Source organism: Triticum dicoccoides, chromosome 5B (assembly GCF_002162155.2).
Source record: "Triticum dicoccoides isolate Atlit2015 ecotype Zavitan chromosome 5B, WEW_v2.0, whole genome shotgun sequence".
NCBI classification, from domain to species: Eukaryota; Viridiplantae; Streptophyta; class Magnoliopsida; order Poales; family Poaceae; genus Triticum; species Triticum dicoccoides.
Genome location: NC_041389.1, coordinates 371,607,460 through 371,612,856, shown reverse-complemented (window position 1 = coordinate 371,612,856; position 5,397 = coordinate 371,607,460).

The following is a 5,397-nucleotide window of genomic DNA, read 5'->3' as shown; positions in this document are numbered from 1 at the left end:
AGGTTGGCAACAGGAGTCAGCAAGTTCACTGGTGAGTCTAAGCCTGAAACTTGGCTTGAAGACTACCGAGTGGCAGTTCAGATTGGTGGTGGGAACGACGAGGTGGCCATGAAGCATTTGCCCCTCATGTTGGAAGGTTCTGCCAGGGCATGGTTGACTCAGTTACCTCCTAGCAGCATTTACACTTGGGAAGATCTGTCCCGAGTGTTCGTCAGGACGTTTGAAGGAACTTGCAAGCGACCAGCTGGATTGACAGAGTTGCAAGTCTGCGTGCAGAAAACTAATGAGACTCTCAGAGAGTATATTCAAAGGTGGATCACTTTGCACCACACTGTGGAGAATGTGTCCGATCATCAGGCAGTCTGCGCCTTCAAAGACGGCGTCAAGAACAGAGAACTGAGTTTGAAGTTTGGTCGAACCGGTGACATGACCTTGAGTCGGATGATGGAGATTGCTACCAAGTACGCCAACGGCGAAGAAAAAGACCGACTCTGAAGCGGCAAGCACAAGCCGAGTCAGTCGGAAAAAGGAAACACCAGTCGGAAACAGAAGCGGAAGGCTGAACCGGCAGCTCCTGAAGAGGCTCTGGCCGTGACTCAAGAAAAGTTTAAGGGGAAACCAAAAGGATCCTGGAACCCCAAGAAGGTAAAGGATAAAGAAGGGAACGACGTGATGGATATGCCATGTCACATTCACATGAAGAAAGACGAAGAGGGGAATATCATTTACCCGAAGCACACCACTCGCCAATGTCGACTCCTGATCCAGCAGTTTCAGGGAAAACAGTCTAAGGACAAGGAGAAGGAGTCGGACAAGGCCGAAGACAAGGAGGACAGTGAGGAAGGATATCCGCATATCAACTCCACTCTGATGATCTTTGCAGATGTGGAAAGCAGAAGTCGACTGAAAGTGATTAACCGAGAGGTGAACATGGTTGCCCCCGCAAAAGCAAATTATCTGAAGTGGTCTCAAACACCCATCACATTCGACCAATCTGATCACCCGACTCATATTGCCACCCCTGGGAGGCAAGCTTTGGTGGTTGATCCAGTTGTCGAAGGCACTCGACTGACAAAGGTGCTGATGGATGGTGGAAGTGGGCTGAACTTATTGTATGCAGACACATTGAAAGGTATGGGCATTCCGATGTCCCGACTGAGCACTAGTAACATGAGCTTTCATGGAGTTATACCAGGAAAGAAGGCCGAGTCACTCGGCTAGATAGCTTTGGACGTGGTGTTTGGCGATTCAAAGCATTTTCGCAAAGAAAAGTTGACGTTTGAGGTTGTCGATTTTCAGAGTGCATATCATGCCATTTTGGGGAGACCAGCTTACGCGCGGTTCATGGCTCGACCATGCTACGTATACCTCAAATTGAAGATGCCCGGTCCCAAAGGAGTGATCACTGTCACCGGTGATAGGAAAAAGGCAGAAGAGTGCTTTCAGAAGGGCTCCAAGATTGCCGATTCCCAGGTGACAGCAGTCGAGTTCGAAGAATACAAGCAAAACGCAGATCCGAGTGACTTGCTGCGATCCAAGAAGCCCGCCACAGAGTCTGCATTCCAGTCGTCCGGTGAGACGAAGCCTGTTCACATTCACCCGACCGACCCCGAAGCAGCTCCGACCCGCATCTCCACGACACTCGACCCAAAATAGGAAGAAGCGCTCATCCAGTTCCTCCGTGAGAACTGGGACATTTTTGCATGGAAGCCCGCTGACATGCCAGGTGTTCCCAGGGGACTGGCTGAGCATCACCTAAGAGTCGACTCATCTGCAAAACCAGTCAAAGAGCATCTTCGGCGGTCCGCCGTCCAGAAGAGAAAAGCCATTGGCGAAGAAGTGGCTCGACTGTTGGCGGCAGGGTTTATCCGAGAGATATACCACTCCGAGTGGCTCGCTAATGTCGTCATGGTTCCTAAGAAGGACAAGTCGCTCCGAATGTGCATTGATTTCAAGCACATCAACCGGGCCTGCCCGAAAGATCATTTTCCTCTCCCTCGCATAGATCAAATTGTTGACTCGACCGCGGGATGTGAGAGGTTATCTTTTTTAGATGCCTACTCCGGGTACCACCAGATCCGTCTGTACGGGCCCGACGAGGTAAAAACAGCTTTCATCACTCCATTCGGGTGCTTCTGCTATATCACCATGCCATTCGGCCTCAAGAATGCCGGAGCCACATTTATGCGAATGATTCAGAAGTGTCTACTCACTCAAATCAGTCGGAATGTGGAAGCTTATATGGATGATATCGTTGTCAAGTCGCGAAAAGGTTCCGACCTGCTCGCTGACCTCGCCGAAACATTTGCCAACCTCAGAAGGTATGATATCAAGCTCAATCCATCAAAGTGCACATTTGGAGTTCCTGGTGGCAAGTTACTCGGTTTTCTCGTTTCCGAACGGGGAATCGACGCTAACCCAGAGAAGATTGGCACTATTCTCCGAATGAAACGCCCTGTGCGAGTGCATGATGTCCAGAAGCTTACTGGATGCTTGGCCGCATTAAGTCGATTCATCTCACGACTCGGTGAAAAGGCATTACCTCTTTACCGACTGATGAAGAAGACAGACAAGTTCGAGTGGACTCCAGAAGCTGATGCAGCGTTTGCCGAACTAAAAGCTCTGCTCTCCACCCAGCCGGTGCTTGCTGCTCCAATCAGCAAAGAGCCTCTGTTGCTCTATATCGCAGCCACAGGACAAGTCGTCAGTACTGTGCTAACGGTCGAGCGGGAAGAAGAAGGAAAAGCTCTCAAAGTTCAGCGCCCAGTGTATTATTTGTCTGAAGTCTTGACTCCATCCAAGCAGAGATATCCTCATTATCAGAAGCTTGTGTATGGAATATACATGACCACAAAGAAGGTTGCTCATTATTTCTCTGATCATTCCATCACAGTCGTCAGCGACGCTCCACTATCAGAGATTTTGCACAACAGAGATGCAACTGGTCGAGTGGCCAAATGGGCGATTGAACTTCTTCCCCTTGATATCAAGTTTGAGGCAAAGAAAGCCATTAAGTCCCAGGCAATAGCAGATTTCCTTGCCGAGTGGATTGAACAGCAGCAGCCGACTAAAGTTCACTCGGAGCATTGGACCATGTTTTTTGATGGCTCTAAGATGTTGAATGGTTCCGGTGCTGGGGTTGTCCTGGTTTCCCCCAGAGGAGATAAGCTCAGATATGTGCTCCAGATTCACTTTGATTCCTCCAACAATGAGGCAGAATATGAAGCCCTCTTATATGGGTTGCGCATGGCCATTTCACTCGGCGTCCGTCGCCTGATGGTCTATGGCGACTCGGATTTAGTGGTCAATCAGGTGATGAAAGAGTGGGACGTGAGAAGCCCAGCCATGACTGGATACTGCAGTGCAGTGAGGAAGCTGGAAAAGAAGTTCGAGGGGTTGGAGCTCCATCATATACCCCAACTGAAAAATCAAGCAGCTGATGATCTAGCAAAGATAGGTTCCAAGAGAGAAGCCATTCCGAGTGGTGTGTTCTTGGAGCATATACACACTCCGTCAGTCAAAGAGGATCCTTTCACCGAAGAAACTCCACAGCCCAAGAGTGCCACAGATCCGACTGAAGTTGAAGTCCCAGCGGTGGTCGACTTGATCATGGAGGTTTTGGTGGTCATTCCCGACTGGACGATTCCGTATGTCGCATATATCCTGAGGAAAGAGCTCCCGGAGGATGAGGAAGAGGCTCGACAGATCGTCCGTCGATCTAAGGCCTTTACCGTAATCAAAGGACAATTATACAGAGAAAGCGCGACTGGAGTTGGTCAAAAGTGCATAACACCAGAAGAAGGTCGACTCATCCTCAATGATATTCACTCGGGGACCTGTGGTCATCATGCGTCCTCTCGGACCATCGTGGCCAAAGCATACCGAGCCGGATTTTACTGGCCAAAGGCGAATGAGATGGCAAAAGAGATAGTGGATAAGTGCGAGGGATGTCAATTCTACTCGAATATGTCACACAAGCCTGCGTCGGCTCTGAAGACCATTCCACTCGTCTGGCCTTTCGCAGTATGGGGATTGGACATGGTCGGTCCTTTGAGAACAGGACGAAGTGGCTTCACGCATGTACTGGTGGCAGTCGACAAGTTCACCAAGTGGATCGAGGCTAAACCAATCAAGAGCCTTGACACCGGTACTGCTGTAAGCTTCATCAGGGAACTAATATTCAGATATGGAGTCCCACACAGCATCATTACGGATAATGAGTCAAACTTTGACTCAGAGGAATTCAGAGCTTTCTGCAACTCCCAGGGCACACGGGTCGACTACGCTTCAGTCGCCCATCCGCAGTCGAATGGACAAGCAGAGCGAGCTAATGGACTGATTCTTAAGGGATTGAAGCCTCGACTGATGCGTGATCTCAAACACGCGGCTGGAGCTTGGGTCGACGAACTTCCCTCAGTACTCTGGGGACTGCGGACCACACCTAATCGGTCGACCGGAAGAACTCCATTCTTCTTGGTCTACGGAGCTGAAGCAGTCTTGCCGAGTGATCTTCTCCACAATGCTCCTCGAGTTGAAATCTACAACGAAGCAGAGGCTGAACAAGCGCGGCAAGACGCAGTCGACCTTTTAGAGGAAGAAAGGGAGATGGCTCTGATCCACTCGACCATTTACCAACAAGATTTGCGTCGTTTCCACGCCAGAAATGTGAGAGGTCGAGCCTTCCAGGAAGGAGATTTGGTTCTCCGAGTGGATCAGCACAAACCACACAAGCTTGCTCCTTCTTGGGAAGGTCCCTTCATCGTCACCAAGGTTCTCCACAACGGGGCATACCGTCTTTACAACGTCGAGCATAATATCGACGAGCCCCGAGCTTGGAACGCGGAGCTACTCCGCCCATTTTACACTTAAGTTTTATCACTCGGATGAGTTGCAATAAAGTACTTCTGTAGTTCATGGACCTCAAAATAATAGTGTCATAGTCCCTCCATAATTTCTGCCGCTTTTTATTTTTGTCCAATAAAATTCCCCCTCAGTGGGTGACTTAGCTGCGAATCCGTTTCGCCTAAGTTTGTAAAAATCCTACCGAGTGGCGAGCCAGACTCCCACTCGGAGGCTTAGCTGTGAATCTGTTTCGCCTAAGTTATCAAAATCCTACCGAGTGGTAAGCCAGCCTTCCACTCGGGGGCTTAGCTGCAGCCCTGTGCTCGCCTAAGTTACAAAAATCCTACCGAGTGGTAAGCCAGCCTTCCACTCGGGGGCTTAGCTGCAGCCCTGTGCTCGCCTAAGTTATAAAAATCCTACCGAGTGGTAAGCCAGCCTTCCACTCGGGGGCTTAGCTGCAGCCCTGCGCTCGCCTAAGTTACGAAAATCCTACCGAGTGTAGAGCAACCCTCTCACTCGGAGGCTTAGCTGCAGCCCTGTGCTCGCCTAAGTTAT